We start from the raw sequence: 14,750 nt of genomic DNA on the forward strand, positions 1-14,750 counted from the left end.
CCTTCACCACCTTCCCTACCCTTCACCACCTTCCCTACCCTTCACCACCTTCCCTACCCTTCACCACCTTCCCTACCCTTCACCACCTTCCCTACCCTTCACCACCTTCCCTACCCCTCACCACTTTCCCTACCCTTCACCACCTTCCCTACCCTTCACCACCTTCCCTACCCTTCACCACCTTCCCTACCCCTCACCACTTTCCCTACTCTCTACTACCTTCCCTAACCTTTCACCCTTGTAACGAGGGGCCCACCTCAGGGTGTGTGTAGTAGGGGGGGGGGGCCACCTCAGGGTATGTAGTGGGCCCTCCCCCCCGAGGTGGGACCCGAGGTGGGGTTCCGAGGTGGGGTCCCGAGGTGGGGTCCCGAGGTGGGGTCCCGAGGTGGGGGCCCGAGGTGGGGTCCCGGTGGTGGGGGGCCCGAGGTGGGGTCCCGGTGGTGGGGGCCCGAGGTGGGAACCCGAGGTGGGGGCCCAATGTGGCCCCCGTAATAGGAGCCCCACCTCATGGTGTATAAATGAAGGCTCAACTTTGACAAGAGTTATTATTGTACTCCGGTCTGTAATTGTACAGCTGTAATCATTCTTCATGTCATCATCTGCACCACTGTCATCAGTCTACGTGCTATCAGCTGTACTTACAATACCCGTAATATAAATATGAACAGGCCAGCTGTCACACACATTTGTGATGGTTAAGATGGCCTGGAGGTATCGCACCAACACATCCTCATATAATTCCGTCGCATTATTAACGGAATAGTCCAATCCGTCAGAAATACAAAATAATAATACAATAACTGCAGCGAAATTTGGACCGTTTTCTTTGCGTCAGCCTCGATAGGTTTGGTGGACGGCTGGGGTTTGTACTTTTCTGGTCAGTACAAACCGTTGCATTTTTGACGGAGTGGGAAATAAGAGAGAACGGGTGTTTAGTGAGGGGATACTTCGTGAAAAAGAGCCATTACCGGCAGCCCCGCCACCAGGACAGTTTAACACAAGGTGATGTGGATCGATAAGCATTCTAAGGCAGCCGGGACGCCTCTGTAATCGAAGGGCAATTATATACAATTATAAACCCAACTCGAGCGTACAGTACAGTCTTCTTCTGTATCCTGTTATCTTCCTGTGACATATCCAGAGTACAGTCCCTTCTGTAGCCTATAATGTTCCTGCCACATATCCACAGCACAGTTCCTCCTGTTGGATATAGAGGCATTTTGGGTATTTCTTTGCTTTGGAAGCAATATTATTTTCATAGTTTTCCAACAATCTTATATTTATATATTCATTCCAAGCCCTATTGCCTCTATTCCGCTTTTCCTCTGTTCATCACCACTGTATTCTCTCCATCCCTTCCTACATTCCCCTTTTCTTGTTGGTACTGTCTTTAGAGAAAAGGACCCATCTGTGAAAAAATCCTTTGAGGCAATAAGATGACTTGAACCAGAGTTCTGGTGATGGTATCTCAAGTTTGACTTGGTCCATCACCTCCTGGAACTGACTTTGCTCTACGTTCCTCTTCCCATTACACACTTCCCAGATACTATCTAAGATTCACGTAATCCCCTGTCCTATAATCTACTCCGTTTCCCTGACTCCATGTCTCATGGTCTCTGTTTTAAGGTCAGTCATAAAGTCAAATACCAGGACACAATGGTCACTCGCTTCTAGTGGTATTTCGTGCTCATAGTTCTCGATGTTTTTCTCATGCTGTGTGAAGATCTGGGGCCAGATTCATGAAGCAGTTACACAAGTACTTACGAACGTGTGCATCTTTTCTCAATCTTTGACGGCTTTGGTTACATTTATTAAACAGTTTACAAGCATGAAAACTTGCCAATCAACTGTTGTTATTGTTATAAACAGGCTCCTGGTGCTTCGGAGCTCATTAACTGTTTAACAATTGTAAACAAAGCCGCCAAAGATTGAGAAAAGATGTACAGGTTCGCAAGTTCTTGCGTAACTGCTTCGTGAAACAGGCTCCAGGTTCAGTACGTTTGGTGTATCTCCTCCCTTTTCTTTTGTGGCATCCTTTACACGATGCATTAAGAAGTTTCTTTCTACAAATTCCACTAATTTCGATCCCCACGTTACTTCCCCGCCATGGGGATTTCTCGATTCCCAGCCGATCTCTCAGTGATTTAGATCCCAAGAAGAAATTTTTTAAGTTTAGAAGTTTTGAGTAGAAGTTTACCTCTCATTCTGTGTGCCACTGTTGCTGCTCTCTCCAGTTCATCTATCCATGCCTTCTTGTCATCATATTCTTGTGTGTACTCACCTAGTTGTACTCTCTTAGTTGTGCTTTCGAGGGTTGAGCTTCGGCTCTTTGGTCCCACCTCTTCAACTGTCAATCTACTGGTGTATAGGTTCCTGAGCTTATTGAGCTCTATCACGACTACATTTGAAGGTGTGTAAGGAGTCATTTATCCTGTCAATTCCCCCCTGAGAATTTTGTATGTGGTGATCACGTCTCCCCAATCTCTTCTGTCTTCCAGCTACATGAGGTGCAATTCACGCAGGCTTGTGTAAGTCTTATGGTGAAGGGAAGCAAATTGTCAGGATAAAACACCAAGCCATTAAAACTATATAGCAGTCTTACGCATTAGATATTGTTCTTGACAGGTTACTGTTCTAACTTCCACCCGTAACCTCTAGTCCTATCAATTTTCGTTAAAACATGACCGCTTTGTCTTTTATGCATTTATTTTAATATTTTGTTTATGCCTCCCATAAAACTTTTATCATGCCTCGCATGTTTTGTGTTTCTTCCAAGGTAGTGGTTCTTATCATACCTGGAAAGGGACGGGGATTATCAAGGGAAAGTGACAAGTCATTACTATATAGCACTGGGAAGGGGTCAGGATAAGGATTTAGGATTGGACGGGGGTGGGAAGGAATGGTGCCCAACCACTTGGACGGTCGGGGATTGAACGCCGACTTGCATGAAGTGAGACTGTCGTATTACCGTCCAGTTTAGTTTAGTCCCTGTAAATTTGAAAAGAGCTTCCTCGCGCAGCTTTGGAATTTTCTAGTTTCACTGTTTTTCAAATAGGAATTATAGGAAGAAGCTGCGTACTAAAAAGTGAGCCATACGTAGATTGTATCCAATGCAAGCCAAGGCATCCAAATTCCCGAGAGCTATCCGACCACTTGCAAGTTTTACGTGATCTGCGGATGTAATTATGTTAATGTGTTCCTCTGCAGTCATTCTGGAGTTGTGTATACTCCTACATTTCTATTTTTCTCCCTTACCAGAAACAGCCTCCCACATTCTCCTATACTGCCCGTGGGGGCTTCTCATTCCTGTTTTTATACACGTTATTTGATATTTATGAGTTCAATTTCAGACGCCACCTCTCTATCCTCGTGGGGTGTCTGCAGGTTCCCACAGTCTGCATCTACTCTAATTCTCATTAGATTTACATCATCTACGAGCAAGGTTATGGGGGTGTACGGGCCTATGCACCATGGAATGTATAGCTGTACCTCCATGCGTAGATATTGGCATAATTCAGGTCAGTTAACATGCAGAACTAAATGCCTATGAATCACTTAATATTCCCACTATGAAAATTCATTTCCAGTAGTATCCAATTCGACTAAGTGAAATGTGAATGCGCGTGTCTGTAGACTTTATATTACTCATCTTAGCAAACAACACTACAATGAATGGTCTAATAACTGGGCATTACCATCCTGTGTGATGAGGATTTTTTAGCACCACGTAGCTAGCTTTTTGGACACACTGTACTTCCCTTCATATAGTCTAGGGTAGCTGCACAAATACAGATGTACCTAATGTATTAATAATATAAAAAAAACACTACACCCTAAATTTGTGGACGCGCCAGAGAATTTTACAGTTGAATAACAATCTTCTTTTCCTTGACGTCAAAGTCGATGTACTAAATTATGTCTAAGATGGCGTAAATTCAACCCGTCCTCCCAATGAAACGTCTCATTTTGACGTATACTCTACCTAAGGCCAAAAAACGTCGTACTAGAAAATGCCCCAAGAACCCTACAGGTTTTCCACCCCTCAACACAATCACTAATGTACTCATCTCTTTCGTTGAGGTATCTTCATCCATACTATCAGGCACTCTTACACCTTCAAATCTTATCTTTTTCACATTAATACCTCTTTTTTTCTCTTCCACTCTTTACATTTGCGAAACATTTCCGCCACCCACTACTAATCTCCTCTTCGTCATTGAGCATTTTAAAACGTTCATTTTTAACATTCCCATTTATTCATCAATCTTCCAGCTGCATTTTTATAGATTACTGCTTTATAAAAAGAGCTTATTGGTTTTAATATTTAATTTTTCTTCTATTCCTTTATTATCTGTCTTTTTAACTTATCTTTCGCAGATCTTGAATTATTATTATGCTCTCGTTGACTGGCTTCCTTCTCTCGTTCTCAGAAGGAACGAGAGAACGAGATGCCTTCCTCAGAAGGAATCTCACCAAGGGGTTCCTCTCATTCTTCTACCAGTTTGTGCAGTTTCACACACTTTCTTGACATTCCTAATCAAACATTTCTTGTATACATTCCACACGACACTAAGTTTAATTTGTACACAGCCTCTTTTACCAAGATCCCTATCACGTCAGATATGTTGATAGTGACCTGACCCATCAATCAAGGTCCCCACACAACTTCTCAACATTACGTATCTTACCTCTTGGATCCTTGTGGTACATAATTGCATTTTCGCTACTTAATCCTATCTCACACATTTTGTGATCATAGAAATCTTCACATAATTCTTCTCATTATATATATATATATATATATATATATATATATATATATATATATATATATATATATATAGAAAAGTCTTTTCGAGGTTGGATGAGGAAGGGTAGGGAGATGGATGAGGGAGGGTAGGGAGATGGATGAGGGAGGGTAGGGAGATGGTGGTTAAGGGGAGAGTGAAACGAGGGAGAAGGGGAAAATAGGGGAGATAAGAGGGAAGAAGGGGGTAGGGCAGGAAAGGGTAAGAAGAGGGGAGAAAGGGAGAGGGAAGTTGAAGAGGGGGATGAGGGGAGAGGGGGGAAAAGAAGATAGGGGGAATGGGGAGGTTGGGGGAAAATACAGACTATCCCGGGCAGCGCCGGGTACCCCTTCTAGTAAGGAATAATAATTGCTATCTTGGTTCCTTTAAATCTTAATTTTACACACACGCACATATTAGAAAGAATTTTATTAGTGTCCGAGTAGTTAATAAATGGAATGCATTAGGTAGTGATGTGGTGGAGGCTGACTCCATACACAGTTTCAAATGTAGATATGATAGAGCTCAGTAGGCTCAGGAACCTGTACACCAGTTGATTGACAGCTGAGAGGCGGGACCAATGAGCCGAACCTCAACCCCCGCAAGCACAACTAGGTGAGTACAACTAAGTGAGTACACACATACACACCCTGAACTGCAAAATGAATTTATTCATTGCCCAAAACCACTATTTCGCAACAGGCACAGCGCTTCTCTTTCCATGGTCTACCCTCATTTTCTCTTTCTTCTTATAAAATTCATTCCGTTACATTATTATTTCACCTTTTTCTTGTATTGCACACACAAAGCATATAAAAATTATTTAACAAATTTCGCCACTTCCGATTACTATTTGTGATTTATTCCTCCCACGGCCCACACTGTAATATGAACCAGCCATTGTTTCCTAGAGCCTGGGCAGGTGGTGACCCCACACCCGAGGCTATGTTTGCCTTTAAACGAGATGAAGATGGGTTCAGAGACATGTGCCCCCATATGGGAACGCAATTTCCTCGCCTGACAAACAACCAAAAACTGTTTTTTTTCCAACAACACTCTTGCCCAAGGAAACATTAGTTTCGACAGTTAAAAAAGTTCCCTAATGGTAAATGGCCTGAAATTGCCGCTTTAACATGTCGAGAATACACAACGACTTCAGGACAATTCGAAGCTGATGAGTTCGTTAACAATTGAAAATAATTTTTATATTTTTAGCCTGGCTAATATGGTAATATATTATTTCTGATTTGATTAGGATAAAGGGAGCCTAGCTTTATGTCGGATAATTGTAGCATTGACTGAATTGGGCCATGATAAGTTGGCTTTGTGTATCGTTGGTTAGGTTAGGTGGATTTCGAGCGAGCTGGTTAAGGTCAACTGGATTAGCTTTGCTGAGTGGGTTGGCTAGGGTTCGCCAGGTCATCTTATTTGTCGAGTTGAGCTCGTTTGCATGGGTAAACCCAGTTTTATTTAGGGTGAGTTGAAACGTTACCTTAGATGGACTTGCTTCTTGTAGCTGGACGTGGATAGAGCTATTCACCCGCAGCTAATCTTCAATTAGTTGGGGGATGGATATTACTAGGTATAGTTTCTTTTAGCTGGAGGTGGATAGACTTCGGCATAGTATGCTTCTTTTAGCAGGAGACAGATAGTATGTGCTCTGTAACTGTAGTGTTGGAAAAAATAAGGTTTTCTTTGTTCAGTAAATTTAAGTAGGATGGGTTAGCTTTATGAGCAGTCGTACAAGTTGGATTAGCTTTGAATAAAATAATTTGGATAGGCTGGGCTACGGCCTTCCGTCGTTTAGGAAGGCTAAGTCGGACAAGATGATTTAACTACATTTTGCTGGAGATTTATCGGCTGAGTTACCTAAGTTTGGTTAGCATTTTACAGCTAAACTTACCTAGAGATAAATCGATCTGATCAGCTAGGTTATAAATCCCGCTTGCTTAGCACGTTGGTTTAGGTTATGAAGAAGGTTAGGCTGGCTTTACCTTAGGTTAATTGTCAAATGTTCAAATTAATTCAAAGTTTTGCAAAACTTGGTCATCGTGGAGAATTAAAGAGCAAGGGGAAGGGGGAGGGAATGATTAAATAGAAGGGGTGAATGTACTTCGACGCAGACAAAGGGAACACTACATTGGTAAGCGTGGGGGAGGGGACATTACCTTATGTGGGTGCACCACTTTTAGTATAGTATGAAGGAGGGGAGCATTGAATTTTGCGTTGGGGGCGGTGGAGAGCGGGAGCACTCTCTTGTGCGCTGGAGGGGGAGGGGGAGCACTTTATTATGGGCGAGGCACCTTATACTTTATTATCCGGGCAGGAGGGAGGGGGGAGGGATCACCTTTAAGGTGGGGCAAGGAACACAGTCTTATGCAGTGAGGGGGGGATAGGAAACTTTAGCGTGAGTGGGGGCGGGGGGGGGGGGAAGGAATGGAACACTATTATGGAGAGGGGAGGGAAACTGAACATAAATAGTCTAATTCACATCTTAGTGAATGAGTCCTAATTAGCATTATAACTTTCGGGCACTGAAGCCTACTTCTCAACTTGATCCAGTTTCAAACGTCTAAACTTCTCTTAAAAGGAACCTGCAATTATCGACAGTAATGCAAGACTCCATAAATTTACTAAACTTTCCAAAAAGCTTTATTTTATTGTTTTATTCATTCGGGTCTCGCTAAAAAAATGGATACCGTATTGAAGTCGTAAGAGCTTATTAATATGTTAAGTAATGCAAATGAATCGCAATCATCTGAAGAGTTTAAGGCTCTACGATCTCCAGTGGTGAGTGAGTAGCCTACTCTTTCATCTGCCCTCACACCGCCTTGTTAACAATGATATTACAACAAATATAGCAAGGGAGTGAATTATGTTTTTACCTGATCAAGATAGAACATTATTGTGAATAATCTATACAAGCTAGCACTGTAATGGACCGGTTGTTTAACCACAAGTATATAAGCCCTAGTTTGGGTGCTTTTGCTCTGATTAGAACAATCGAGTGACTAGGCTATAGTACTCTGGGAATAGTGATGGTTCGTCTCTTCTCTACGAGTGCATTACCAATGACGAGTAGCTGCTATAACCATTTAAATAACTTGGCCAAGGCTAGTTCATTGATCATTCAAGAAAATGACGTTGAAGCACGCAAGACGTTTCGAAGCACACAAATTTGATCGGAATGGTTTAAGGTGCCTGTGGAAAACCTTAAACACATGTTTACTGCGTCAACCAAAAAATCAATACGGACTTAGTGGTCAATCGTAATATTAAACGACACTTTCTAGCCATTTCTGACCAAAATTTAATAAACTCGTAGGAATTTTTCTTTAAGCATTATGGTACGGAACAGATATCTTGAACAAATTAAAATGTTGATTTAAGTAACAGTAGGCTTACGGCTTGATATAAGATGCACGTGCTCCATTTTGAATCTTTGGATAGGTCCCATTTATGATTACCATTAATGACATCAATGCCAGGTAATGGTGAACAATACAAAATGAAGGGAAGAACATGACAACAAAGTAGACTAATAAATCGCAGACGAGTTATATTGTTAACTGTATATATGCACGTGGGCTGGACAAAATATATAGCCTAGCAAGTTATTGGATGAACACCACATAACTCATGAGAGTAAATATAAGTAAAATGGTCTCTCTTACAGACCACAGAGTATAGTTACTAGTAATTTTTATCGGATAGTATACGAGAACCTATCAAGTGATCATTTGATAAAGTTATTACAAATTTGGATACTTTAGCCAATTTCATTTTCAGTCACCTAGTAAACAGTACTCGCCAGCACATCTACACAAACCTCATACATTCACTTGTCTTCAGAGCATCTACATTTCAAGTTTTCGGGCAGAATATACAGTCTACATTGCTGATTTATATTGTATTAAAACACAAAGTCCAAACGGTTTATCTAAATAAAGCACTGATAAGCCTATATTACAGCGATTCCGTTCCCGATTCATACTAGAAATCCCCCCCCCCCGAAAAAAAAATTAAAGTCCAGCAGGCAACCATTAGAGAGGCTTAATGAGACAATGCCAATAAAATTTTAGATTCTACTTACAGATCATTAAAGATTCGTCCCTCGTGAGTAATTCTCAATCTGTATGGTGTATTTAGTTGTTGCCTCCTAACCTAGAATCTTGTTTATAATTTTTTTTCAAATCCCCATATTTGAGAACAAATTGGAAGTAATTCAGCTCAGAAAGGAAGGTCACACCAAAACAAATTTTGGACATTGTCTGAATTTTGTGTGAAAGAACAGTTTAGTTTTTAAAATTTCTATCAAATCTGTAAAAACCATCAATGGGTATATCAGCCTTGATTCAGAAAAATAACTTAATAATCACTAATCAAGCATAACATAAAGCAATGGCTTTAAAATTATGGGAAATATTTCAGTTCAATTGAGAAAATTATACGTTCTTTAATCAAGGGATAGGCTATATATACAAAATTGTTAGTGTTTAGAAAACCTTTAGTTTTTAGTGATTTAGTAAATTCTGGCTTCAGAATTTGGTATATATATATATATATATATATATATATATATATATATATATATATATATGTATATATATATATATATATATATATATATATATATATATATATATATGCTGCTCTTATTGATCGCCCAGATGGTATCACAGTGAACCCCTGGAAGAATGGCAATCAGTTGGTATAAGACTACATGTGTGTATCAACCCTGGCTAACACCTACATTGCCTTCAGTGTTGCACAACCGGGTGGCGCTGCCACTCACAGGGAATCAGCCAAATCCAATAAGTACAGAGAACTGGATCACCACTACAATTGTGGCAACATTGCTTCTAAAACACTCGGCGCCTGGGGGGTAGGAGTGCCACCAGTTTTTTTAAGGAACTGAGTTCCACGTTAATTAAAACAAGAGACTCTATAGCTACCAGCTTCTTTTTCCAGCGCCTCAGCGTGGCGATTCAGAGGGGAAATGCACACTGAATTCCAGGTTCTTGCCCGCAATCTGAGGAACTGGATGAACTCGACAACTTATGAAAATCATCTTTGTACCTTATATGTAATTCTTTTTTTTGTAACAAAGTTTAAATAAAACCGATATATATATATATATATATATATATATATATATATATATATATATATATATATATATATATATATATATAATTTGGTAATTACGACAAATTTCCGACTAAGTGTATTAGACATATATATGAATTAGTTTGTGGTATAAATAGGAGCAGCCGTGCATGGGTCATGCCTTCAGCAGTTTCCTCTACACTTATAATTTGTATTATACGAGCGGTGAGCTGCCTGATATGACAGGTTACTGCTCGGAAAACTACAAACGTTCTACGATTAGTGCTAACTAAGGTATTTGCAAAGCTTATTAACTAACACATGCTCCTCTGACGTCACTTAATACCATTCGTGCCATCTTTTACAGAGGCGTTCAGACAGCAACATTTAAGTATTGCTTAAAGCGTCGCCAAAATAGAAAAATGACAAATCATCGTGGGTATTATAAAACAAAAATGGTTGTCCATAACCTTAAAAATGCATGGACACAAATACCACCATATCCTACCTTATATCCTATTGGATTTAGTATTGTGGAGGGAGCTACATTTAAATTGCCCGCCGGCAGGAGCATTTCCTTCCTCCGGGTTATGCCCGGAGGTGATTGGCTGCGCCACGCCCTCCCCGGGCGTGATTCAGCCAATCACGGGCAGCGCGCCTCTGGCAGAGAAGACAACCACAAGGTAGCAAGCACATGTGACACCACCCGCAAGACCTCGGGGTTATTTCATCTTCCTGGCAGTAGTGTGGAGCCTCGCCACCTCCGATTCCTACCACATTTACCACCGGAGCCTTGTGTTACTTCGGGGAAAAACTAGAAGATTAAAGACTCAAGGTGAGCCTCTTGTTATTTCCGTAACCTTTCATACCACAAGGAGGAGCGCCGCCGTTAACCAAGCTCTTGTGTAGTATGTTACAATATGCCTTCATTACACAAACGGCTTCTTTAGACCCAATGGTTTGTCATTGTGTGCTCAAGCTTTCACAAAACTGTGAGCTCATGTAAAATACCCAGCAAATGGAACACTTGTCCAAAACCTTCAATTATGGACACGTGCGTTCCATGGCCCCCTAATGAAACTGACCTTGACCAGGGTGTTGCAATTGAGGGCGCGTTGATCTGTGTATGTGGACGTTGGGCGTGGCCGAGGGTGCAAAGTGGCGAAAAGTTGCATGGAACGAGGTGCTCCCAGTGTGTAGCAGTGGTGGGCGTGGTGATGATGAGGGGGCTTGGCGAGTTTACTACTGTGGGCGTGAAGAGTGTGGGCGCGACTGCATTTAAGCATGGGCTTAGTAATTAGGGGTGGTCACGTTGCCAGCCCAGTGGTTTCCAGTGCATGTCCTTGGGGAATAGTGTTGTCATGTTTTCCAACCGCATCAGCTGCCTTTGCTGGGGCCGCCACACCACATGAAGGCCTCACTCAAAATGCTCTCCGCCCACTTTACATAAAAGGGATTAACTTTAGCTGTCGTGGTAGATGGGTGATGTTGTGGTGATGGGTGATGTGATGATGCATGTGGGTGTGGTGTGGGGGCATGGGTGGGGTTCTGGTGCAGCCTGTCCTCCTAAGGTCAACGATAAGAAACTGTCGTACCAGTGTCCTCTCCTAACCTACCAGAGGACCCAAAACAGAAAACGGGACAGTATGTCAATTTCGCGACCCGCTGCAGTTTTCTAGCACGATAATTATCGACCTTAGGTACAGTATACGTCAAAAGGCGATGTTCTGTTAGGACAGGAATGTTCTAATGATGGGTGAGAGAATGTTGAGGGCACTGTGATGGGTGAGAGAATGGTGAGGGGCACTGTGATGGGTGAGAGAATGGTGAGGGGCAGTAATGGGTGAGAGAATGGTGATGGGCAGTAATGGGTGAGAGAATGGTGATGGGCAGTAATGGGTGAGAGAATAGTGATGGGCAGTAATGGGTGAGAGAATGGTGATGGGCAGTAATGCCTGAGAATGGTGATGGGCAGTAATGGGTGAGAGAATGGTGATAGGCAGTAATGGGTGAGAGAATGGTGATGGGCAGTAATGGGTCAGAGAATAGTAATGGGCGAGAGAATGGTGATGGGCACTATGATGGGTGAGTCAATGGTGATGGAAAAAGTGATGGGTGAGAATGGTGATGGGTAATACAATGGTGATGGGTGAGAATGGTGATGGGTAATACAATGGTGATGGGCACTGTGATGGGCGATACAATGGTGATGGGCACTGTGATGGGTGAGACAATGGTGATGGGCGAGAGCATGGTGATGGGCACTGATGGGTGCCCGTGAGTACGGTGATGGGTGCCAGTGAGCATGGTGATGGGTGCCAGTGAGCACGGTGATGGGTGCCAGTGAGCACGGTGATGGGTGCCCGTGAGTACGGTGATGGGTGCCAGTGAGCACGGTGATGGGTGCCAGTGAGCACGGTGATGGGTGCCAGTGAGCACGGTGATGGGTGCCAGTGAGCACGGTGATGGGTGCCAGTGAGCACGGTGATGGGTGCCAGTGAGCACGGTGATGGGTGCCAGTGAGCACGGTGATGGGTGCCAGTGAGCACGGTGATGGGTGCAGTGAGCACGGTGATGGGTGCCAGTGAGCACGGTGATGGGTGCCAGTGAGCACGGTGATGGATGCCAGTGTGCACGGTGATGGGTGCCAGTGAGCACGGTGATGGGTGCCAGTGAGCACGGTGATGGATGCCAGTGTGCACGGTGATGGGTGCCAGTGAGCACGGTGATGGGTGCCAGTGAGCACGGTGATGGGTGCCAGTAGCACGGTGATGGGTGCCAGTGAGCACAGTGATGGGTGCCAGTAGCACGGTGATGGGTGCCAGTGAGCACGGTGATGGGTGCCGCCCATCCCCACTCTACACATTGCTGGCACACACAAGAGCCCTGCCCCGCGCCTCAGGTCAATGTTTACCATCACTACACTCGCCACGAGCCTCCCCAACCACTTCCGTCGATCCACGCGCATTAATAATGTATTTCATCAATTACTATATTAAGTGGAAATGGCTTTGAGACATACTATGGCACAGTTATACACGGAATAGCGCGGAGAGACGGCACACACACCCTTCCCCTTCAACAGCCAGTCGGACACTGACTTTCCCCGCCACCGTCGGCACTCCCCGCCCTCCCAACGGTCACAACAGTTGCCGGTGAACTATTTCTACTTCCATTACAAATTATATTATTCTACTTGCTAATCCTCTCAACTGTCTTGACAAAATTTCTTACCGCTCAATTCTTTGATAATCTTCATTTGTTTTTTCCAAAATGGTTCTCATCGAAGGGGAATTCGTATTAAAAAGAATTAAACTTAAGTAAAAACACGACGAGGGACCCGAGCCGTTCATAGCGTAAGACCGTAGCTATTTTCTCTTGCATTTGCTATCTCTGGTAATATTCAATTTTCTTTTTTTATCCACTTTTTATTTCATGTCATATTTTCCCCGCCGGTTGCCCAACATTCCATACTCATAACCCAAGCACATACACGCGCTTTTAGGAGTACAATTTCAAATTCAAGAACAAAAATCATTTGGAGTTTGGTAATATCCAGCAGAGCCCCAGCAACACCAAGTGAACCATAGTGATTTTTCCCCCAGTGAAACTGTGATGCGCAGAGCGGGAGGTGATGCAGCTTCTCTGCTCCATTATCTCCACTTTGTCGTCGCTGTCTTAGTTGCGTGTAATATATATATATATATATCTTTCTCTCTCTCACTCACCTTTTTACCTACTTCGCCTCTTATTCCTCCTCCTCACCCACAAGGCCAAAAATACCGAGCTTAAGCAGTAATTTAGAGACGCCCCTCGTAGGTTTGTGGCTATATACAGGTCAGAGAGGGGCAGGACGAGTGTATGGGGGATGGAAGGGGTGTGAGATGAAGGGAAGGAACGAGACGGAAGAGGAGTAAGAGAATACAGAGAGTGAGGGGGAAGGGAGTGGGTGAGGATCATTGAAGAGAGCAAGGATATGGAGGGAGAGGGAAGTGTGTGAGAGCAGTTGAGAGGAAAGGGGCTAAGAGATAGAGAGGAGAGACAGAAGAGAGGAAAAGAGAGTTTGAGAAATGGCAGAGCTAACTGTATTGACGAATGGCTGATAGCAATTCATAGAGTACATAACTATTGAGAGGAAAGGTATTCATTTTGGAAGAAATGAATGATATTTCAGTGTGAAATTGATTGTGCTAATGAGGTTGTAAATATAGACGTGTTCTGATCGATATCGTTACACTCCTAACAAGAACTCTCACTCGAATAAACCAAATTAATATTTAGTATAGGTCTCCGGATAATATGCTCATTCCTGTGTAGTAAAATTAACAACATTAATAAACTGCAGGTAAATTAAATTATCGTCATTTAATCATAAAAGTAGTATATACCATCCAAAATGGTATAACAATATATGAAGAGACTAATTTTTATAAATCGTTATAATTTTTACCCATAAATAAGTGAAAACTACGAAACTAGAAACTGATCTTTACTACATTCTTGAGTCTTCTGGATACAAATACCCTACAACTATCAGACGTAAATTAGTATAAATTTCCCATTCGTTATGGACGGTAGAGCGACGGTCTCGCTTCATGCAGGTCGGCGTTCAATCCCGGACCGTCCAAGGATTGGGCACCATTCCTTCCCCAATTCCAAATCCTTATCCTGACCCCTTCCCAGTTCTATATAGTCGTAATGGCTTGGCGCTTTCCCGCTGATAGTTCCCTTCCTTCTATTCGTTACTCAGAGCGTTAGTTCAAAATATCCATCAATAAAACCGGATGACAATAGCCTACCAATAACGGCGGTGTTTCTTGCGTTGTCACACGCTGGAGGGACAAACAACGAGAG

The 14,750-nt window shown here is 42.9% G+C and overlaps 2 protein-coding genes across 5 annotated transcripts in view; one reads left to right on the plus strand and one right to left on the minus strand.

Annotated features, from left to right (window-relative positions):
* The window catches only part of LOC123772380 (transmembrane protein 151B), a 73,236-nt gene extending 60,242 nt beyond the window's left edge, over positions 1-12,994 (minus strand). The window contains exon 1 of one of the 3 annotated variants that reach the window (XM_045765474.2): positions 12,919-12,994. The gene's annotated coding sequence lies outside the window, so the exon portion shown is untranslated. The remainder of the gene's footprint in view (positions 1-12,918) is intronic. The other 2 variants (XM_069325807.1, XM_045765473.2) reach the window with 2 other exon arrangements.
* Positions 10,586-14,750, plus strand: part of LOC123772378 (ribosome-binding protein 1) — a 145,310-nt gene continuing 141,145 nt past the window's right edge. For both annotated transcript variants that reach the window (XM_069325815.1, XM_069325817.1), the window contains exon 1: positions 10,586-10,731. The gene's annotated coding sequence lies outside the window, so the exon portion shown is untranslated. The remainder of the gene's footprint in view (positions 10,732-14,750) is intronic.

The sequence above is a fragment of the Procambarus clarkii genome, chromosome 17, assembly GCF_040958095.1.
Source record: "Procambarus clarkii isolate CNS0578487 chromosome 17, FALCON_Pclarkii_2.0, whole genome shotgun sequence".
In the NCBI taxonomy this organism is placed as follows: domain Eukaryota; kingdom Metazoa; phylum Arthropoda; class Malacostraca; order Decapoda; family Cambaridae; genus Procambarus; species Procambarus clarkii.